Source organism: Mauremys mutica, chromosome 1 (assembly GCF_020497125.1).
Source record: "Mauremys mutica isolate MM-2020 ecotype Southern chromosome 1, ASM2049712v1, whole genome shotgun sequence".
Taxonomy (NCBI): domain Eukaryota; kingdom Metazoa; phylum Chordata; order Testudines; family Geoemydidae; genus Mauremys; species Mauremys mutica.
The window spans coordinates 152,858,935-152,883,157 of record NC_059072.1 but is presented as its reverse complement, the minus strand read 5'-3'; the positions used below and the strand labels follow the sequence as shown (position 1 = coordinate 152,883,157).

Sequence of the window (24,223 nt, the reverse complement as noted above, 5' to 3'; positions counted from 1 at the left end):
GTTTAAACAGGGTCTGATGTTCCACCAGTCATAGCTCCCAAGCCCTTCATTACTCTGGGAGAACACAGTAGCATCTCGCAAAAGTAGTATCATCAGAAATTTCAATTAGAGCATCATAAATATTTCCAAGTTCATAGCAAAGAAGCTTCAAAGCATCAATGCAACTCTCCCATCTTGTCTGACTAAGTGGTTTCACAGTTAGAGAATTCACATGGCGAGTCAGAATCTCCCAACGACATGTTGAGCCTGAGAAAAAACGCATGAACACATTGCACCAGATCAAAGAAACTGCTTGCCTCCAAACAGCATCTAGCAGCATCATTGACAACCAAATTCAGAGAATGTGCACTGCAAGGAACGAAAAAGGCCCTAAGATAGATCTTTCTCCTTTGCACACCATTGTCTATACCCTTCATATTACTCCCATTATCATAGCCTTGGCCATGTAAGTTTTCAATGGATAATGACATTGTTTCAAGCTCTTGTAGAATAGTTTCAGTCGTAAATGCTCCAATCGTCTCTGTAGCAGGGTGGACCCCTGCTCTGGTCCTGAAGGGGTTAAAAACAGCCCTGGGAAGGGGCCAAGGCTCGAGAAAGCAGCTTTTAGGCTGGGCTGATTGGGAAGTGGCTGCAGCTGGGCCACGCCCTGATCAGGCCCAGCTGGCCCCTATAAAAGAGGCTGTAAGCCAGAAGCCAAGGCAGTCTCTCTCTGCCTTCAGAGAGAGAAGGGTCTAGCTGCAGGGAGCTTGAGACTGGATACCTGAGTGAAGCAGGGCTGGGGAAAGGCTGAGGAGCTGGGGAGCTCCAGCCAGGAAAGCCCCAGGCTGCGGCCTAGCGAAGGGCTAACAAGTACTGGGGGTTGCAGAGGGCAGCCCAGGGGTAGGCCAAAGCAGCAGGTCCAAACCCTCCTTGCCAGTGATGAGTTGGCTGATACTGCAGTCTGCCCCAGGGCGTGGGGCTAGAAAATGACTGGCAGTAACCATACACTGAGGCAAGGTAGGGATAGAGGGTGGGGATTCCCTGAGAAGGGGAAGCCCTGAGAGAAAAGGGGTTACTGCTAGGGGGCAGCACCCCATGTAAAAGGGCACCGGGTCCAGGGAGGGACACGGGGGCCTGAGGACAGGTGGATCACCAGCCTGCAGAGGGTGCTCCAGCGCTGGAATGAGCTAATTCCCGGAATCACCAGCAGGAGGCGCCGCAGGGGTGAGTCCGACCTGTCTACAGTCTCCTTCAGTGGTATGAAACCCCAAAAATGTTCCTTTATGAGCACTTCAACATTATCTTCATCTGCAGACTTTTCCATATCCACAAAATGAATGATCATCGTCATTTGTTCAACATGACTCACATCTGGTGTACAGTCCAGTATCATTGAAAAGTATTTTGCAGATTCTACAATTTTCTTTTTAATGGCATTTGCTAGGATTTGAATCAGTTTATTCTGCATATTTTTTCCTAAGTAATGAACCTATGTTTCACGATCAGTTGTTTTACGTAGATGCTCCTTCATGACTGGATCAAACAAAGCTACGTATTCAACAAATTTTAAAAAGTTTCCATTACCTGGAGTGTATAGTTTTTCATTTCTACCACGGGCGTGGAACGCTAAATTTTGCCCACCGAGAACTCTCACTAAAGCAATCAGACGCTCTAATATTTGTTGCCAATATTCTTCTTTTTCCTTGATCACACATAAAGTGTCTCCATCAATAGTTTTTCCTTTTTTTCAATCGTAATTCAAGTTCTTTCCAATTTTGAAAACATTCTAAATGTTCTGTACTTCTTTCATATGAAGAGAGAATTGAAGATATGTTTTCTAGTCCGTCGAATCATTTTCAGTAAGTGATGTACCAATTGCTTGATTTCTAAACAACTTGCAGCAAAAGCAAAACACAGAGTCCTTCGACACTGAATATTGCAGCCAGTTTTGATGAATTTCTTCCCCATTAATGAGTTTCCTCTAGTAATGCTGAGCAGAGAATTTTTTTTTATTTCCATCCTTAGGGAAGGGAAATTCATGAACTTGTTCGGGTCCATGTTCCGCAAGAATTTGCCGCACACTGTCGTCACATCTGGGCCATGAAGCTGGGTCCCCATACTGTAACTTGTTTGTAACTTCCTCAAGCTTTCTTCCTTCTTGTAGCGGGGTGGTTACCCGCTCCTGCCCTTCGGGGTGGAAAACAGCCCAGGAGAGGGCTGTGGCTGGGGCAAGAAGCCTGGGCTGATTAGGGAAGGTAGGCTCAGCTGTGGCCAAGCCCCAGTCAGGCCCAGCTGGCTCCTATAAGAGGCTGGGAGCCAGGAACTCAACAGTCTCTCTCTGTTTGTAGAGGGAGATGGGCCTGGCTGCAGGGAGCTAGAGGCAGGGTATGTGAGTGGAGCAGGGCTGGGGAAAGGCAGAGGAGCTGGGGAGCTCCAGCCTGGAAAGCCCCAGGCTGCAGCGTTGCAGAGGGCAGCCCAGGGATAGGCCAAGGCAGCGGGTTCAAACCCAACCTTGCCAGTGATGAGTAGGCTGATACTGCAGTCTGCCCCAGGGCGTGGGAGCTAGACGATGACTGGCAGTAGCCTGATACTGAGGTGAGGTGGGGATAGTGGGTGGGGAGTACCCCGGGGAGGGGAGACCCTAAGACTGAGGGGTTACTGCCAGGGGGCAGCGCCCCAGGTAACAGGGCACTGGGTCCGGGAGGGACACGGGGGCCAAGTGGCAGGCAGATTACCGGCCTGTACAGGGCGCTCCAGGCTGGAAATCAAGCTAATTCCCAAGGATGACCAGCAGGAGGCGCCACAGGGTTGAGTGCGCTGCGCTTACACTTCTACTTCATTTACTTCAATTTCTGAAGTCTCTGAAGGTGAATAAATTTTCTCCACTTCCGTAACAGTCTGATACTGTGAGCTGCCTTCACCTAGAAGTAAATTTTCATTACCTTGAGTTTCCAAACTGCTTTTTTGTGGATGGGAGCTACCCTCAGCTCAAAGTAATATACCTTCATTACTCCGGGAGAACACAATAGCATCTCGCCAGAGCAGCTGTTCTAATAGTTTCCTCTCATTGCCTTCTACGGATGCTTCTGTCAAGTCAGCCCACTAGTGCCATTCTGTGCCCTGTTCTGGTGTCCACAGTTCGAGAAGGATGTTGATAAGTTGGGGAAGGTTCCGAGAAGAGCCACACGAATGAATAAAAGATTAGAAAACCTGCCTTCTAGTGCTAGACTCAAGGAGTTTAACCTAGTTAGCCTAACAAAGAGAAGGTTAAGGGGTTACTTGGTCTCAATCTGTAAGTACCTGCACAGGGAACAAATATTTGACACTGGGCTCTTCAGGCGGCAGACAAAGGCTTAACACAATCCAATGGCTGGGAGCTGAAGTTAGACACATTCAGACTGGAAATAAGGGGCAGACTTTTAACATTGAGGGTCATTAACCATTGGAACAATTTACCGAGGTTCAGGGTGATTCTTCCCCACTGGCCATTTTTAAATCAAGCCTGTATGTTTTTAAAAGATCTGCAGGAGTGCCAAAGGAATTATTTTGGGGCAGTTCTATGGCCTGTGTTCTACAGGAGCTCAGACTAGAAGATCACCATGGTCCCTTCTGTCCCTGGAATCTATGAATGTAGCTCTTTTACTGACTGGGCTGCCCTACAGCTCCTGAGCTCTGCCCCTGTGAGAGGCCTGGAGACACCAGCGACACTGAACACTTTCCCCACGGTCTGATTTTTCACTAGCTGAATATCTGGATCAGTCACATTATCTGCTCTGACCCAGAACTCACCCGTTGGCCCCGCTTGAAACAGAGCTCTGCTAAACAGCGATCCTGATTGGACAGCCACAGCTTCAAACACTCCGACAGGATCACTGCACCAGAGCTTTCTCCTTGGGGGTTATGGAATGATGACCTGGGTTCACTGTATTGTGAGCCACCACCTGCCTTTCACGCTGCAGACATGGTAAAGGGCCCTCTAAGGTTTGTCAACACTGCAGCTAGGCGTGTGAATGGCAGCTCATGTAGACACACCCAAGTTAGCTGTGCTCCAGCTAGCTCACTGAAAATAGTGTGGATGATGCAGAATGGGCTGCACAAGCCTGTCTGAACCTCTGGGTACATACAAGTATTGCTAGTCCACATCATTGCACCGTCACCGCTGTTGTTAGCAAGGTAGAGTACAGCTAGCACAGGTTCGTCTACACACGCTGCCATGCGCATCTCTGACTCCAGTGTGGATGTACCCTGAGACCCCCAGAGTTTCCCCCAGGGTCCACATTTCCTCCTACCTACATTCGGCAGAGGTTTCTGAATATTGTCCAGTGGGAGCTAGATTTTTTCTCTAATCTGCAGGGGCTGATTGTTAGTAGACACCATTTTAATTCTCACAATACTGAATTTTCTTTCTTTCAGCAGTGGGTGTTGTCTGTGAATCAGACATTTCAGATTCTGAATCCAACAGCACTGTAGTTTTCCAGGCATCAGTGGCTCCAGACACATAGTAACAGGGATGTGGGCAGCTGTTCCCATGGGCCAGTCTCATAGCTGCTGATGGCAGTCGATCAGCAACTTCTAGTTTCCCTGCTGTGACTTCCCTCTGATTGGGCAATTCTCTCCAATGGCCTTTGCCTCACCTGCAAATGTCATCTGGCCTGGGTCCCACACAGGAAACAGCCTCTTTCATCTGGGACAGGACCAAATAAACCTAAAGCATCCCTGACAGGTACTTGTCCAACCTGTTCTTAAAACCTCCCATGATGGGGATTCCACAATCTCCATTGGAAGCTTATTCCAGAGCTTAACCACCCATATAGTTTAAAAGTGTTTCCTCATAGCTAACCTAAATCTCCCCTGCTGCAAATTAAACCCACTACTTCTTGGGAGCATCCACTCAATCACTGGCAGAGTCAGGATGGACCTGTCCCCCTGCCATGCTGCTCTTAACCATGCAGGTCTATTAACAGCTGAGGGGTCCCAAGCCTCTGCAATGGAGAATCTGCATGTCTTCCCCAGAGCCAAATCCCTGGCTCCTTGGAATAATTTGCATAGAGAACAACTATATATTTGTTTAGCAGTGAGCTCCAAATCCAATCCACCCACCTTAGGAAATACAAGCGCACTGCACAGGGCCACTGTCATCACAAAGGGACTGGGGATTGCTTGGGCGGTCACCTTGGTGATTGTGGTTGGTAACAGTTGAATGGCTTGTGGGGATGTATAGGCTCTCTGGTGCATGGGTGTGGGGATGTATGTGATTAGACAAAATTCTGCATGTTGTTGCATGGCTTTACTATCTGTTTTTTGTTTTTGGTAGTTTTGAGCTAGATATTTGTCCTGAGTTACCTTAACTGTAACAAAGGTTTTTTTCTTATGTGTTTGAATCAATATGTGATTCCGTGCTATTATTTTCACAGAGACCCTTTTCCAACTAGAGGACCTATATCCTGGAAAGCAATAACTGTGAAGAGGACCCAGGGGATCAATGTAGATAACCAGCTGTGCCATGAGCTTCCCGTGCAATGCATTGTGTTAGCCCCTTTTGCCACAGAGCTCGTGTTCAGTTAAGACACAACCTGATCAGTCTGTACCTCCTCGGAGTGAAGATGTCTGATCAAAAGCAGAATGAGATCCAAAAGAGGTGGAGGGAATTGAAGTTAAAAAAATTCAAATTGAAAATATAATGCAACTTTTTAACACTGAGAATAATTAGCCACTAGGCTGTTGAACGTTACGAAGGGATGTGATTAATCATCACTTAGAGACTTCAAACAGAGTCTGTATGTCTTTTGAAAAGGTATGGTTTAGTTTAGTGTTTCTCAGGGGGACCACCAAAGGCAATGGTTTCAAGGCATAGAAAATGTTATTACAAACTAAAGCAAATAAATTCTTGCTCCCCACTCACCCTTACACTTCAAGGTTTCTCTGCTAACCTCTCAAAACACACACAAATTGTGTGGGTAGATCAGTGTTATCATTGAATAATAAATAGTAAATAATGTTCACTATTACTTTCGTAAATGTGAGAGGTTGCAGTGAATTTTGACATTGAAGAAGTTGTCTCCCACCTGCAAAGTTTGAGAAACACTGATCAAATTCAACCACGTGTTATAGGAATTGCTGTGAGAAATCCTGTGACCAGAGGAACATAATGGCCCATTCTTAAACTCTATGACATAATGGCCCATTCTTAAACTCATGCCATTCTTAAACTCTATGACTCTATTACAAGGGTTCCTTCTTGATAATGTAACACATTAGAGTTCAGTTAGATTAACTTTCCATATGCCACTGTGCTGACTCTGCTGCACATTCTGTTGCAATGGGATGCTTCATAAAACATGGGGGATATGAGGCCGCCCTGCTCCTGCTCTTCACCTGACCCAGCTCCACTCATGGGACCCTTGTGAGCCACCCACACAAAGATTTCTGGGGGATCAGGAAGAGGGGGCAGAGTGAAGCAGAGTCACAGCTCCCCTCCAGCTGTGCCATCCCCAGAGGAAATGTATTAGTGCTGAGTTCCTTCTGCTCTGAACAGCTAAGTCCAGTCTGGACAAAGGCAGTTACTATGCAGAAAGAAGCTCTCCTGGGGACTGCAACTTTACTGGCTATCAGAACAGGAGATCATTAGCCCAAGTTTCACTGCAAATCACTTTATTGGAGCAGGTTAACAATAAATCACTCAGAGAAGCTAGCAGACTGGAAACCCTTCAACCCTTTCTTGGAAGCCGACATGAGCATGTTGGGATGGAAGCGGTAGGAAACACAGTGGGTTTGTGGAGCCACCTCCATGCTGGAGCTTACTCCTGGGTTGGTGCTATGCGCAATGTGCTCTGGTGCACCTCATGCTCAGTTCTTCTTCTCCCATCCTAGATAGTGATCAACTCAATCAACCTTGAGATGGCACTTTAGGGCACAGATGACCAGCACTGTGTGAGGAGATCTCTTGGCCAGTGGCACACCATGATTTTTTCCCTGTTGGTGGGTGGCTCATTTATCCCCTGCTGATACTGGGAGGTGCTGGAAGTTACTATCTCCACAAAGAACATGATCCCCTCCGCAACCCCTTTCCCACCCCACATGAAGCTGTAGAAACTGGAGATCTCACACTGTCTTAGGTTGTGGTGATAGAGGTTTGCTGACGATCTGTTTGGTTGACTCCTTCTGTTTCATCCATGTAGACATTCCTTTCAATCTGTCTCTAGGTGTCATGGAGATAAAGGGGCAGGATAGTCCCAAGGTCGGCTCAAACTCCTCTAGGGGCCCCTCTATGAGCACAGAATCATAGAAATGTAGAGCTCAGGGACCTCCAGAGGTCATCTTATCCCAGGAGAAGGGATTGAAAGGAAAATAAATGGCAGACAGAGGCCAGGAGATCCCTAAATAAGCCTCCTAGTTAGAGCTGTGTGAAGGGTCTGGAAGGAAGGGAACACCCCAGAGGAAGCTGCTGATGAGGGAGAGCATGAAGGAGACTGGGAGGGTGAGGTCTGGAAGGAAGTTCTGGCATGGCTTTGGGGGACAAACAGCAGGATACCAGGCTATGAAGCACTGCACAGGATGAGCTGCGCTTTCCCAAATTCACTGATTCTGTGGTGTGTGGAGCAATGAAGTGCAAGCATGGGCAGAGCTCTAACTCTGCCCCTTCCTGTGGGGGCCTCTGATCGATGGCACCCCAGGATGGCAAGGTCTGCAGCCCATTGGAACTAGCACCAGCCGGCTCTCAGGGGACGCAGAAATGAAAGCTTGTCATTGAAATTGATCGATTCATAGTTTGGAAGCTGTTCACCTTTCCGGGCAACATAATTCAAGCCACTTCCATCCTCACATTCGCACAATAGCCAGGCACCGCTCTGCACCATATGGGAAGACACTCGGTCATTGAAAGATCCCTTGCTCAGACTGGTTGCTTCTTTTACCACCTTGATTTCCCCTTCATAGTTGATATGTTCATACAGGGTGATCTTGGGATTCTTCAGGTCTTCAGTAATCAGCTTGAGAGAAGTGATCTTGTCATTCATATCTTCACCAACAAAGCTGTATTCACCTTCCTCAAACACCAGGAACTTGCCTGAATAATTAGGATTCTCATAGGCCACCCAGGGTTGGCCAGTGACCTTTACAGAAGAGACACAGTGGTCCCACTCTACAGGCTTCAAGTCAGCAATGTCAGAAATGAATTCTTTGGATTTACCTTGGAAGTTTATATGCTCATAAATGATGATCCCATTCATTTTGGTGGGTGTGGCAGGATCTTTGTGATTGGTTCTTGGAGCTGAAGCAGTGACTGAGAAGCTGTGGAGAGAGAACACAGCTTGGGAAGCAGCCCCTACTCAGTAGAGAATCTCTGTGAGGGGATGAAACATCAGGAAATTAGCATTTCATTTGAAACAACAGATAAATACACAAACGATTGAACAAAATGGGTGGGAGATGGGCAATTGCAAAGAGGGAATGGGCAAAGTCCTTCCTCAAATATTTAGCCAGCGGGAATAAGAGTAGGGTCTTTTTCCCCACCAGCTGACTCCAAGGTCTATTGTCTTCTCCCAACCTGCAACTCCACAGCTTATGAAGAATTGCAGTCAGGGTCAATGGAAATGTTTTGTTTTGATAAAATTGAAATGTTTCACTCCAATTTTGAATTTTTAATATATTATTTTTATATTATTTTATTTTCTATTTAATTAGGGTAGAATATTTTAAAATTATAAAATAAAAGCAATAAAAGAGGTAACTAGTACTGTATTTGGTCGCTGGTATCATATAATTATAACAGGGTGGCTTGTCCCACGGGTTGCAGTGATCCCCAAAGAAAGGATAATATCTCAGGGAGGAGGGACTGTGCCCAGCTTAAGCCTGGGGGGAAGATTTCTTTTGTGTTTGTTTGAGAAATTTGTTAAGTTAATAACGCTACTAAAAAGACAGAGGCCCCAGAAGGGTTGTGTTGAAAGAGAGACCATGTGGAGTTTGCTGAAGGAGCCCAGAAAAAGGGGGAAACAAGGCACTGCAGAGGCACTCCTGGCCACAAGCAGATGCCCAGGTGGCAGTTGACCCCCTTTCTATAATATAATTAAAGTTAATAAATAATACGTTTCAAAATGAAAAATCATTTCAAAATTAATTGGAGTCGCAAAATTGTGGTAACCAAAGTGTTGCAAAAACCTGCGCCTCAGCTGGAGCTTTGTGGGCGCCACATTTCAGGAAAGATGTAGACAAATTGGAAAAAGTGCAGAGAAGAGCAACAAAAATGATCACAGGTCTAGAAAACGTGACCTATGTGGGAAGATTGGAAAAATTGGGTTTGTTTAGTCTGGAGAAGGGAAGACTGAGAGGGGACATGATAACCGTTTTCAAAGACATAAAAGGTTGTTACAAGGAGGAGAGTGAAAAATTCTTCTCATTAACCGCTAAGGAGAAGACAAGAAGCAATGGGCTTAAATTGCAGGAAGGGAGGTTTAGGTTGGACATTAGGAAAATCTTCCTAATTGTCAGGGTAGTTAATTACCTAGGGAAGTTGTGGATTCAACCATCACCCAAGGTTTTTAAGAACAGGTTAGACAAACACCAGTCAGGAATGGTCTAGTTATTACTTCATCCTGACTTGAGTGCAAGGGACTGGACTAGACGACTTATTGAGATCCCATCCAGTCCTACACGTCTGTGATTCCAGTAAGACTGAACCAGAATGTTTAAAGCTCACTGAAAAGCTTTGTTTCAAATTTCATCAAAAACAACACATTCCTGCAGAATGCTTCGATTTCAATGAATCAGCATTTTCTAGCAGAAAAAATGTTCTTTCCAAATACTTTTTGACCAGTTCTCATCTCTGTAAAGGTCTCAGAGCATGAAGCAAAGGTCTCCTCCAGTGCAAAGAAGCTCACAGGTCTGGCAGCAGCACTGGCTCCACATCAGTGGGTCTCAATCTTTTTTGGCTCAGGAGCCATTTGTAAACCTGGATGGCCGGTCACAACCCAGTAAATAGCCTTAGTGCAAACACATCTGGCTTACTAAATATTTCTCATCCACAATATACAATATATACACAGATATAATAAGTACTAAGTAAGTACATGGCGAGCACCATAACAGCAGCTCCTGTGACTCCTGTCCTGTGGGGTGGCTGGGCTTGGCTCCCCGTTCAGTGCATTGTGATCTCTGGGGATGCCGTACTGCTCAGGTTGGGCCCAGTCCCAACCCCTCCCGTATTTTTGTGTGTAGCATTGTGACCTGGCACATGTGGCTCAGCCCCACTTACTGAAATTTGGCCCCTCACGACAGAGGGGTGGCTGGGTCAAAGCAGAGCAGCATGGCAACCCCAGAGCAGGAAGCCAAGCCCAGTCAGGCCTATGGGACTGTAGCTACAGGAGTCTGTGAAGAGGTGTATTCCCCACACTTGCTCTGAGAGGTCTGATCAATCAGTTAAGCAGTGAGCAGGGGAGAGATTTAGGCTGCGAAGGGGCCACTAACTGGAAGCAGGCTCAGTTGAACAGGAACAAGAGAAGCCTGTATAAAGCCCGGAAACAGAGAGCAGAAATAGGGCTGCAGGGAAGCAGGCTGCAGTCACTCCCTGGGAGAAGGGAGGTGTGTTTGGGGATGCAGGGGAGTAGTCTGCCGTCAGTCCCCGAGAGGCGGGAGCTTGGGCTCGCAAACCCAGAGGGAGGGGGAGATAGAAGGTAGAGCTGCGAAGTAGGAAGGAGTCCAGGGGCACAGCAACATGGTCTGGGAGTGAGCAGGCCACTGTTGCTAGAAATAGGGTCCCTGGACTGGAACCTGGAGTAGAGGGTGGCCTCTACCAGCCACTGAGGACGTGGCATAGGCCAAGCAAAGGACAATGGACTGCCTTGGATCGTTTGCCCTGGAAGGGGAAACAAGCAAGTGAACTGGCTGGAGAAGCAAGTCAAGAAAAGGGAACACCCTGAGTTGCAGAGGGTGCGACAGGACAATGGGAAAGACAACACCAGAAGAGGCCACAACGCCTGGCCAGATCTAATCCCCAGAGTGAGCAGGAGGAGGCACCTCTTGCGGTGAGTGAACCCCGAGACAGAGCCACTGCTGTGAGGTGACTGGGACAGGCTCTGCAACCCCCCAGGGCAACCCCACCTCCCCAGGGAAGGACTGGACCTTCCTGCCTCAAGCCTCCCACACCAGCCTTTGGTACATTCTGGTGACCAATCTGGGGTCACAGTGCACAGGTTGAGAAAAGCTTCTCCACATGGAGACAAGAGGGAGAGAAAGAGCGAGCACATAAATCAAGTTCAGCGTTTGCATCCAGATGTTGAGCACTGGATATAAATTGACAGAAAATGCCTGTGAGCTCTGAGCAAATGTTAATGAGCGAGAGGTGGAGAGGCCATCTCAGGGCTCCTCCCACCAGGGACTGGGAGGGGGAGGCAGAGCAAACCCCAGTATCCACAAGGCTTTTTCTCCTTCAGACTGAGGTTTTGGATGAGGAGAAAGAGACTCTGCCCACCCCCAACACCCCCATCCCTGATTTCCTGCATGCTGGGGAGGAGGGAGGAGTGTACCCTTAACAGATACCCCCAGCTGCTCTCTCTTCCCCTCTGGAATTTTGGGAAAGAGTTGGCTGGGAAAGGATGGAGAAGCAGGGAGAAAGGGGACTGAAGAACGAGGACACAACACAGATGGGAGGAGAAGAGAGGGGCTATGCGCAAGGGGGAAGAGATAGAGAGAGAAGAGATGAGAGAAAGGGAAGGAACGCGAGAGAATCGAGAAAGAGAGACAGGGTCATGATGAAAGCAGGGAGCGAAAGAAGAATGGATTTAGAGCCTGCAGAGTCTAGTGCGTGGAGCACCTACAATGCTTGACTCTGAGCTGGTGGTACACAGCCACTGTACCAGACATCCAGACGGGACTAGTATGCCACAGGACTTAGAGAAACACCCTGCAGAGGGGTTGGCTACCATAGTTTGGAGCCAGTCCTGCAGACATGTAAGCAGCTGCGCAACTTTACTCACACAGATTGTTCCATTGGCTGCCTAGGGGCGCGTGGTGCTTTGGTGTAAAGTGTTTGCATTTACTGGGCTAGATTCACCACCAGTGTAACACAATCTTACACACACAATAGAAGGATTTATGCTGATTTATTCTGGCACAAATTGGCAACGTTCCCTGTGGATAGGAGCTCTGAGGGGCACCAGGTTATAGCTGTATAAAGCAGCCATAATTCCACTGCTGTGTGATGAAAGGGGGCTGTACAGCCCAGAAGTGGATGGTCCTGGCAGAGACTGGGGCCTGGCCAGGGTCTCCATTGTACATAGAGCTGATTGGGCATTTCCTGTTGAAATGATTTTTGGACAATTTCTAAAATATCTAAATTTTTAATGGGAAATTTTCAATTTTGCTGAATTTTTTTTGGAAAATCAAAACAAAATGTTTCATTTCAGGGCTGTTCAACAGTACACTGCTTCCACCCAGAGTGCCTTGATGGTTCATGGGAGTTATATTTCTGGTGCTTCGTGCCCCCATTCTCTCCTATGACCTGGACCCTTACCCAGACCTCATTCCCATGATGCATTGTGGTCCCTCTCCTGACAGAGCCATATGGCGCCTCAGGGAGATGTAGTCTTGGCAGGGAACCTGCCCCATAGGGAAGAATGAAAGCATGAGGTACCCAAAACTACCTGTCCCATGAGGCAATAAGCAAATGCAGTTCAATGTCAAACTGACTTGAAACAAAATGTTTCAACATTTACTAAACAAATTCTTTTGTGAAAATTTTTGATATTTTTCCAGTTTGGGACATAAACAAATGTCAAATTATTACAATTCCCTATGAGCCAAATTCCTATTTTGTCTCAGCTGCATTTATGCAGTATACGCTCACCTCCTGTAGTGTGTGCTCTTCCTCCTCCGCCGCCTACGGGCCCCAATTCAGGAAACCTGTGAAGATTAAACTATTACAAAGCTGCCTGAATATGGATGTAAGAGCCTAACGTCAGGCACTCAACTGAAATTTTTCATGTTAACTTCCGTGCCTTAGTTTCCCCATCTGTACAAGAGTAATATTAATACTTCCCTTGTTCTTCTTTGTGATGATTAAGCACTTAAGGATTGTAAAGCAAAGCTAAAGGTCACCAGAGTTCACATAAAAACCTCCAGTGGCCAATACCCCACTCTCTCTCCCACCCCACCCCCATCTTATTGAGGCAATTGGCCATTGCAAATGTTTTAATGTTGATGTGCAAAAAGCCCAGCACATGCAGGTTGCTCCTTCTTCAACAGAAGAACTAAAGATCACAAACATGCATTTCTCTTTCTGTGAGCATTTCTTGCCTATAACATACTGTTATGCTGGAGGTCGGGTGGCTCCCACCAAGCATGTCTTTAATCTACAGGCAATCACACACCTCACTGAAGCTATGGGCATGGCACCCACCTTTCATTCAGGCTAAATAACATAGCAGTTAAATACCCATTTGTTTAATGACCACTGGAAAAATGGAAGCCACCACCCAAAGACTAGACTGGATGCAAACACAAGGGCTGGGGACTGATTTGTGAGGAGCTGTGTGTGTGTCTGTAAGTCAGAATCAGCCACAAAGCTGGGAAAGAGAGTTTTTCTTCATTCCTGTAGTATCTGCCACCTCTTCCTACAAACTAAATATTCCCTCCCCTTCCTATAGTATTTGGTGTGGTCTCCCACTGTCAGAACCTGTGCTCTCAGAATCCACCTTCCCTAAATACAGGAGATGCACTCTCACGCCTGGTGGTAGCAATAACATCTCCTCCCTACAAAATCATCTTAGGGGATGTGGTGAGCTCGTGTGAACCACGCATACTAAACCCACAGACACTCTGTAATTCTTCTCTAGGTGCTCTCATCAGATTCCCAGACAAAGCATAATAACAAATAACAATTTCTACCTTGGCTTCTGGCTTCAGCTTCTGACACTTGGGAGCTCTCAATGCACCTTCGTATCCAGCTGCTGCTGCAGTCAAGAGATACCCTCTCCAATCGCTTTTATACTTGAACATTGGCTGCTCACGATCACAATATTACGTAGCTGCCCAATAGGAGTTCACCACTTAGCTATCTATGTCCAGAAGCAACTGAGTGCCCCCAGGATAATGCCATAAATGGTAACAACAATGTGATTGAAGCATTTCTTTTGAAATATTTATTCTGCAGAAAAGGACCTGGGGATTACAATGAATGAGGAGCTGGATATGAGTCAGCAGTGTGCCTTGTTGCCAAGAAGGTCAACGGCATATTGGGCTGTATTAGTAGGGGCATTGCCAGCAGATCGAGGGAAGTGATTATTCTCCTCTATTTGGCACTGATGAGGCTACACCTGGAGTATTGCATCCAGTTTTGGTCCCCCCACTACAGAAGGGATGTGGACAAATTGGAGACAGTCCAGCAGAGGGCAACGAAAATTATTACGAGGCTGGGACACATGATTTATGAGGAGAGGCTGAAGGAATGAGGGTTATTTAGTCTGCAAAAGAGAAGATTGAAGGGGGGGATTTCATAGCAGCATTCAACTACCTGAAGCGGGGTTCCAAAGAGGATGGAGCTCGGCTGTTCTCAGTGGTGGCAGATGACAGAACAAGGAGCAATGGTCCCAAGTTGCAGTGGGGGAGGGGTTTAGGTTGGATACTAGGAAACACTATATCACTAGGAGGGTGGTGAAGCATGGGAATGGGTTACATAGGGAGGTGGTGGAATCTCCATCCTTAGAGGTTTTAAGGCCCGGCTTGACAAAGCCCTGGCTGGGATGATTTAGTTGGTGTTGGTCCTGCTTTGAGCAGGGGATTGGACTAGATGACCTCCTGAGGTCTCTTCCAACCCTAATCTGCTATGATTCCAAGGGTAGGTCTACACTTACCTGCCGGGTCGACGGGCGGCGTTCGACTTCTCGGAGTTCAAACTATCGCGTCTAATCTAGACGCGATAGTTCGAACTCCGGACGCGCTCCCGTCGACTCCGGAACTCCACCACCGCGAACAGCGGTGGCGGAGTCGACGGGGGAGCCGCGGACTTCGTTCCCGCGGCGTCTGGATGGGTGAGTAGCCCGAACTAAGGTACTTCGACTTCAGCTACGCTACTCGCATAGCTGAAGTCGCGTACCTTAGTTTGACCCCCCCCCCTTAGTGTAGACCAGGCCCAAGAGAAGCTCTATGTAAAACAACAGGGGCCCCTCTTAGTCTGGGGAAGGATTGCAGGTGTGCCTGCTCAGAGGAGGGGCAAAATGAAATGATTGACAAGGGAAAGCTGGGGAAGAAGAGCAAGCCTGACCAACGGGAAATGAAATTTCGTTTCCTGGAAGCCCTAGAGAGAGGAGAAGCCATTTTTGGGGCAGTATGGATCCAGCCACAGAAAGGGCAGGACTGGCTGTGCGGGGATCCAGAAGAACCCAGGTCTGTCCATCCAAACTCGTAAAGAGATTGGCACAAAGGAGGTAACCGGATGGATAGAGGGCATTGCATAGATTTATCTGTGGAGGATTGATTGTTTCAAATCAGCGCCACATTAAACAGAAGCAAATAAATAGGCAGACAGCATCTCCTCGAGAGCCAATCATTGAGCTATATTAACGTTGGTTGATTTTCCTACCTCCACCGTGTGTGTGTGTGTGCGCTGTGTTTGAGACTGTGGAACTGCTTCAATCCCAGAGCTGTAGGTCACAACAATCACGAAAAGCGTTAGTGTTTAACAAAAATAAGTACTCAAAAAATACTGAGTGGCTTGATAAACGAGTGTAAATCAGTAAAAACTCCTTCTATGAAAAAAATGGTAATTTATCAGCGAAAATCGGTAAAAACTGAAAACCTGGAACACAACCTGTCATATACAGGAGGTCAGATGAGGCAATGTGGTTTTCTTTTCTGGCCTTCAGGTCTGTAACTCTATTCCCACAAGCAAATGCTGCAGCGTCTATTTCCCCAATGAAAAAATACTTTAGGCTCCTTTATCATTTGTTCCTTTAGTTGCAGCTGAGATCTATGGTGCATCATAACCCCCTGCCTGATTAACAGGTCAATAAACTCTCCTGACCTGATCGAAAACCTGGCCATGTGAGTCATCATAAGACATCTTATGCCTTGAAAACACTCATTTTACACATGAAGAGGTTTCTTCTTTTCTGGTGTTCACTTTGCCTTCTTCCTCTTTCGTAGTTTTGATATGAAGTAACAGGCAACCTCAAGGATTAAACAAAATTACAAGAAAAGTAAAGCAATCTTCACTGTCAGCAAAAACAAACTGAGAAAATTACCCACCAACCCCATACTAAGAGCCTAAGAAGATAAGAACGGCCGTACTGGGTCAGGACCAATAGTCCATCTAGCCCAGTATTCTGTATTCTGACAGTGGCCAATGCCAGGTGCTTCAGAGAAAATGAATAGAACAGGGAATCGTCACCTGTCATCCACTCCCCGCTTCTGGCAAAGAAAGGCTAGAAGTACTCAGAGCGTGGGGTTGCATCCCTGACCATCTTGGCTAATAGGCATTGATGGATCTATCTTCCATGAACTTAGCTAGTTCTTTTTTGAACCCTGTTATAGTTCTGGCCTCCACAACATCTCCTGGCAACAATTTCCACAGATTGACTGCGTGTTGTGTGAAGAAATACTTCCTTTTCTTTGTTTTAAACTTGCTGAATATTAATTTTATTGGGTGACCCCCTGGTTCTTGTGTTATTTGAAGGAGTAAATAACACTTCTCTATTCACTTTCTCCACACCAAGATTTTATAGACCTCTATTATATCCTCTCTTAGTCATCTCTTTCCCAAGCTGAAAAGTCCCAGTCTTTTTAATCTCTCCTCATACAGAAATTGTTCCATACCCCTAATCATTTTTGTTGCCCCCTCTGTACCTTCTCCAATTCTAATATATCTTTGTTGAGATGGGGCGACCAGAATGGCACACGGTACTGGAGGTGTGGACGTACCATGGATTTATATAGTGTCATTATGATAGTTTCTGTCTTATTATCTAGCCCTTTTCTAATGGTTCCTAACATTCTGTTAGGTTTTTTTAACAGTGCTGCACATTGAGGAGATGTTTTCAGAGAACTATCCACAAAGACTCCAAGATCACTTCCTTGAATGGTAACAGCTTATTTAGACCCCATCCATCATTTTGTAAATATAGTTGGAATTATGTTTTCCAACGTTATCAACATTGAATTTCATCTGCCATTTTGTTGCCCAGTCATCCAGATTTGTTATCAATTTATTTCAAAATCTCCTCTAGGGATACCACAGTCTGGGACAGTTCCAAAGATTTACCACCTAAAAAGAATGGTTAAAGGTGTGGGAATCTCCCTCACATCCTCTGCAATGAAGACTGAAGCAAATAATTCATTTAGTTTATCTGCAACGACATTGTCTTCCTTGAGTGCTCCTTTGCCACTACGATTGTCCAGAAACCCCTTTTCTGCTTCTGATGTACTTTTTAAAAATTTGCTGTTAATTTTTGGGTCTTTGGCTAGTTGCTTTTCAAATTCTTTTTTGGCCTGCCTAATTATACTTTTACACTTGACTTGTGAGAGTTTATGCTTCTTTCCATTTTCCTCAGTAGGATTTAACTTCCAATTTTTAAAGGATGCCTTTTTGCCTCTAACCACTTCTGGGAGACACTTTTTCTCTGTGTGTTTTCTGCCTACAATACTTGCTTTAACTGCCATTGGCACGTATTGGCAATTCCTCTTCACTGTCACAGATCCCACGCACATGGCCACCAGGTCACAGTGCCCAAGGTAACTACACCTGTGATCCCTTTTTGGCTGGCTCAGGGCACCCCGCTAAGGTCTCAGGCTCTAGCTCTCACCTTTCACATGGTGCAACTCATATTTCTCTCCCTCCAGATCAGGGATTTAGGCAACGCCTCCTGCCCTTCATTGGGATCACCTAAACAAGTCTGAGGGCATGTCTGCACTACTATACTGCAGCTACACTGCTGTAGCTATGCCACTGTAGCACTGTAATGTAAATAGGTCCTACTTACTCATTTTCCTATTCTTTGTTTGCCAGCCTTCTGAACTAGGTCTTTCACATGTAGGTCACCAGTCTGAATCCAGCCCAACTCAGAGATTTCAAGCCCAAAAGGCACCATCATAATTATCTAGTCTGATCTCCGACACATTGCAGGTCACAGAACCTTGCCCACCCACTCCTGCAGTAGGGCAGTAACCTCTGGCTGAGCTACTGTAGTCCTCAAATCTTCATATAAAGATTTCTAATTATAGAGACTCTACCACTTATTCTAGTTCAAACCAGCAAGTGACCCATGCCCCATGGTGCGGAGGAAGGCAAAAAACCCCTAAGGTGTCTGTCAATCTGACCCGAGGGAAGATTCCTTCCTGACCCCAAATGTGGTGATCAGTTAGACCCTGAGCATATAGGTGAGACCAACCAGTCAGACACGTGGGAAAGAATTCTTTGTAGTAACTCAGAGCCCTTCCCATTTAGCATCCTGTCTCAGTTGCAGAAGGGCCATATGCCACAGTAGGCAAGATCATCATACTATTCCCTCCATAAATTGGTCAAGCTCATTCTTGGAACAAGTACAAGGCACTGGTAAGACCTCATTGTGAATAGTGTGTACAATTTTGATCACCCATGTTCAAGAAAGATGAATTTAAACTGGAACAGGCGTGGAGAAGAGCTACAGTGATGATCAGGGAAATGACATGCATGTCCTGTGAGAAGCAACTGAAACAGGTTGGTTTGTTTAGTCTGGGCAAAAAGAAGGCTTAGAGAGGATATGACTGCTCTCTATAAATACCTTAGAGAGTAAACACCAGGGAGGGTGAAGAACTATTTAAGCGAAAAGATAATGTTGGCACAAAAACAAATGGGTATAAACTGGCCATGAACAATTTCAGGTTAGAAATTTGAAAGAAGTTTCTAACCATCAGAGTGGGAGGTCATGGGCTGATCGAAAACCTGGCCATGTGCTTCATCATCAGACATCTTATGCCTCAAAAACATTCACTTAACATATGAAGAGGGTTCTTCTTGTCTGGTGTTCACTTTGGCTTCTTCCTCTTCCGTAGTTTTGATATGATGTAACTGGCAACCTCAAGGATTAAAAAAAATTACAAGAAAAGTAGCACAATCTTCACTGGCAGCAAAAACAAACGGAGAGAAAATTACCCACCAACCCCATACTAAGGACCTAAGAAGATAAGAATGGCCAGACTGGGTCAGGACCAATAGCCCATCTAGCCCAGTATCCAGTCTTCTGATAGTGGCCAATGCCAGATGCTTCAGAGAAAATGAATAGAACAGGAAATCATCAAGTGATCCATCCCCTGTCGTCCACTCCCAGCTTCTGGCAAAGAAAGGCTAGACTTACTCAGAGCATGGGGTCGTATCTCTGACCATCTTGGCTAATAGCTATTGATGGAGCTATTCTCCATGAATTTATCTAGTTCTTTTTTGAACCCTGTTATAGTTCTTGCCTCCACAATATCCCCTGGCAAGAAGTTCCACAGATTGACTGTGTGTTGTGTGAAGAAATACTTCCTTTTCTTTGTTTTAAACTTGCTGAATATTAATTTCATTGGGTGGCCACCTGGTTCTTATGTTATTTGAAGGGGTACATAATACTTCTCTATGCACTTTCTCCACACCAAGACTTTATAGTCATCTCTTTCCCAAGATGAAAAGTCCGAGTTTTTTTAATCTCTCCTCATACAGAAATTGTTCCATACCCCTAATCATTTTTGTTGCCCCTCTCTGTACCTTCTCCAATTCTAATATATCTTTGTTGCGATGGGGCGACCAGAACTGCACGTGGTACTGGAGGTGTGGACGTACCATGGATTTATATAGTGTCATTTTGATAGTTTCTGTCTTATTATTTAGCCCTTTTCTAATGGTTCCTAACATTCTGTTAGGTTTTTCTTAACACTGCTGCACATTGATGAGATGTTTTCAGAGAACTATCTGCAAAGACTCCAAGATCACTTCCTTGAGTGGTAACAGCTTATTTAGACCCCATCCATCATTTTGTAAATATAGTTGGAATTATGTTTTCCAATGTTATCAACATTGAATTTCATCTGCCATTTTGTTGCCCAGTCATCCAGATTTGTAATCAATTTATTTCAAAATCTCCTCTAGGGATACCACAGTCTGGGACAGTTCCTCAGGTTTACCACCTAAAAAGAATGGTTAAAGGTGTGGGAATCTCCCTCACATCCTCTGCAATGAAGACTGAAGCAAATAATTCATTTAGTTTATCTGTAACGACATTGTCTTCCTTGAGTACTCCTTTGCCACTACGATTGTCCAGTAGCCCCACTTTTCTGCTTCTGATGTACTTTTTAAAAATTTGCTGTTAATTTTTGGGTCTTTGGCTAGTTGCTTTTCAAATTCTTTTTTGGCCGGCCTAATTATATTTTTACACTTGACCTGTGAGAGATTATGCTTCTTTCCATTTTCCTCAGTAGAATTTAACTTCCAATTTTTAAAGGATGCCTTTTTGCCTCTAACCACTTCTGGGAGACACTTTTTCTCTGTGTGTTTTCTGCCTACAATACTTGCTTTAACTGCCATTGGCACGTATTGGCAATTCCTCTTCACTGTCACAGATCCCACGCACATGGCCACCAGGTCACAGTTCCCAAGGTAACTACACCTGCGACCCCTTTGTGGCTGGCTCAGGGCACCCCACTAAGATCTCAGGCTCTAGCTCTCACCCTTCACATGGTGCAACCCATATTTCTCTCCCTCCAGATCAGGGATTTAGGCAACGCCTCCTGCCCTTCATTGGGATCACCTGAACAAGTCTGAGGGCATCTCTGCACTACAATACTGCAGCTACACTGCTGTAGCTATGCCACTGTAGCACTGTAGTGTAGATAGGTCCTACTTATTCATTTTCCTATTCTTTGTTTGCCAGCCTTCTGAACTAGGTCTTTCACATGTAGGTCACCAGTCTGAATCCAGCCCAACTCAGAGATTTTAAGCCCAAAAGGCACCATCATAATTATCTAGTCTGATCTCCGACACATTGCAGGCCACAGAACCTCGCCCACTCACTCCTGCAATAGGGCAGTAACCTCTGGCTGAGCTACTGTAGTCCTCAAATCTTCATATAAAGATTTCTAATTATAGAGACTCTACCACTTATTCTAGTTCAAACCAGCAAGTGACCCATGCCCCATGGTGCGGAGGAAGGCGAAAACCCCCTAAGATGTCCATCAATCTGACCTGGGGGAAGATTCCTTCCTGACCCCAAATATGGTGATCAGTTAGACCCTGAGCATAGTGATAAGACCTACCAGCCAGACATGCGGGAAATAATTCTCTGCAGTAACTCAGAGCCCTTCCCAATTAGCGTACTCCCTCTGGCCATAGGAGATATTTGCTAATAGCAGTTGCAGAAGGGCCATATGCCATAGTAGGCAAGGTCATCAGACCATTCCCTCCATTAATTGGCCAAGCTTATTCTTGAAACAAGTACAAGGCACTGGTAAGACCTCATTTTGAATAATGTGTACAATTTTGATCACCTGTGTTCAAGAAAGATGAATTTAAACTGTGGGCACGGTGCAGGCTCCAGACATCTACTACCAAACATCAGTAACTGCAGCTGCAGGTGAGGAAGGGATGGGACTCAATGGACTTCCCTGCACCCCCTCTGGCAGAGCTGTACTGCCAGCCCAGACTCTGTCCCCTGCCCCAGGCATGTCCCTTCAGCCACGCTCAGCCCAACTCCCATCCCTGGGAGGGAGAGGAAGGAGTTAATTTGAGTCGCCGCTGGTGGGAAGCGTTGGGAGGGAGAGGGAGGAGGGGATTGGGGGGTTGCTTGTGGGTGCTGAGCATCCACCAATTTTTTTCCATGGGTGCTCCATCCCCCTACATGCGCCTTTATTCTGTTAGCGCAAACACTGACCTCAGTGCTGCAGTACTTGCATCCTCTTCATTCCTGTCTTTACTTTCCTTGAAAAATTCTAAGCACTGATTTTTCTCGTTTGTTACAGGCATAGATGACCCCATATTTCCTTTTTACCTTATCTATCTGTAACCCTCAAGGAGCTTACTTAGGCACCTGGGACTCTGTGCTGGCAGCTCAGGTTGAGGCACACTGGCCCTGGTAGGAAGGGGAAGGCAAGGGCAAACTCAGAGTCTGCTCAGCAAGCAAGAGGGAAAGAGATGCACTATGTAAAACAACAGGGGCCCCTCTCAGTCTGGGGACGGATTGCAGGTGTGCCTGCTCAGAGGCAGGGCAGAGTGAAAGGACTGACAGGGGAAAGCCTGGGAAGAAGAGCAAACCTGACCAACAGGGATTGAGATTCCCTTCCCTGGGAGCCCTAGAGGGAGGAGAAGCCATTTTGAGGATAGCCTGTCCATCCAAATTCATAAAGAGATTGGCACAAAGGAGTTAACCGGATGGATGGGGGCATTACATAGCTTTATCTGTGGAGGATTAATTGTTTCAAATCAGTGCCACATTAAATGCAAGCAAATAAATAGGCGGACAGCATCTCTTTGAGAGCACATCATTGTGCAATATTAACACTGGGAAACATCCAGTTTCACATTGTCAGAATTAGGCAAATTCATGTAAATAGTAGATTCCCCTTTCAGATTGGTAATGTCATCTTTAGTGGCAAATGGCTGAAACACTCTGGCATAACGGTCATAGTCTGCTGCAAAATTCACCTTGAGGAAGGGGTGCAACAGCTGGGTGACATTCCAAAAAGAATCTTAAGTACCAAACCCTTTGGGGTTCTGATTATGGGCCACGGTCATCTCCCATTTCTCCCCGAGCATTGTCCTGAAGGTTTTGAACACTTTTTTGGTTTTCTCATGTTTCATGGTTGGAAGGATTTCCAGAAACAGCTGAGTTTTCTTGACATATGTTTCTCCTGCAGCTTTTGTGCTCAGTTCAGCTGAGATTTCGGTTCTCAGGATCTGGTAAACATCTGTATTTGCAAACATGTTGGCAGTAGCGGGAGAAAACTCCGGAGTATTCTGTATGTCACACAGTGATTCCAAGTTTTCAACATTGAACATTCCCTTGGTGTGCAGAATCTGGCGGTCATTTTGGTTATTTGCCAGTCTCTTTAGAGTTTCTGCTTTAGAACCAACAAACTCAGGATGATCTAGGAGATAAATAATTCATGGCTCATGCTAATGTAATGACTGGTAGAGAAATACAAGCTCATCCACTGATGTGGCACATCAGGGGTAGATATATTTACCTCTTGGATCAGATTCTGTCCTCCACTTAGGACTAAATCAAGAATTGCCTTTCCTCTTCTGGATTCCAGGACTAGCTGCTCCAAGAAACAGTTTTTAAGGTGTCAAGAGAAGCTTACAAGGGATGGATCGGTTGGTGATTACCTGTTCCGTTCATTTCCTCTGGGGCACCTGGCGTTTGCCACTGTTGGAAGACAGGATACTGGGCTAAATGGAGCTTTGGTCTGACCCAGTTTGGCCATTATTATGTTCTTATATTCCTAGAAGAGAATTAGTTGATAATGCAAGAAGCCAAAAAAAATCTCTACCTCTCCCACAAAAAGCCCTGTGTAGATATAGCTGAGGGTTACTGGCAGAACTGTGTGTAATTCAAAGCTGGAACAGCAGCATTGCTGTAGGCCAGGCTGTAGACAGCACTATAGGAGTCAATAACAGCGTTATGTTCCGTGCACCTGGAGACTCCCCAAGAGGCCTGGGTTACAATCTCTGGCCATAGTCTCTTGGAATGTCTGAAATTTTTAAACACCAAATACGCCATCCATAAACTTAAACACTGTTCCCACAAAAACCATTAACATTAAGTTCATTTTGTGGGGACATGTAAGTGATTTGAATGTATTTATATGCTGGAAAGTGGTAATGAGTGTCACCAAATGGGTCTTTGATCTATAGACAATCACAGATCTGAAAGTTGATGCATGTGCTAAGCACCTTTCTTTTAAGCTAAATGGATGGAGCAATTAAATACACCTTTATGTAGTGATAGCTGGAAAGTATAAGAAGCCGCCACTCAAGTCAATGGACTGCATGGCAAGGCCGATCAGAAGCTAAGCCATGTGGGCTGAGAGGCTTATCTGGAACAGCTAAGCAACAAAAGTGACTAGGATATTTGTTGCAGCTGTGTGGGTCTGTTTGTGTTTCTGAATGCAAAAAGCCAGCAGACTATGAAGAACGTAATGCTGAGCATGACCTTGGCAGGAAGCTGAGACACAGAGCTTCTTTTGGGTCCTGGTACTGGCTGGAAAGGCAGATTTGGATTTCAAAGCAAGGAAAGTGCCTGGTGGTGTT

At 45.8% G+C, this 24,223-nt stretch overlaps 1 long non-coding RNA gene across 1 annotated transcript; it reads right to left on the bottom strand.

The window, feature by feature from the left end:
- Positions 1 to 6,613: 6,613 nt before the first annotated feature.
- LOC123377896 lies at positions 6,614 to 13,948 on the bottom strand. The gene is made up of 3 exons (XR_006582457.1): positions 13,858 to 13,948; positions 12,818 to 12,873; positions 6,614 to 8,320 (listed from the first exon to the last, which is right to left on the bottom strand). It is a non-coding gene; the product is annotated as an uncharacterized LOC123377896 (long non-coding RNA).
- Between the last annotated feature and the right edge of the window lie 10,275 nt (positions 13,949 to 24,223).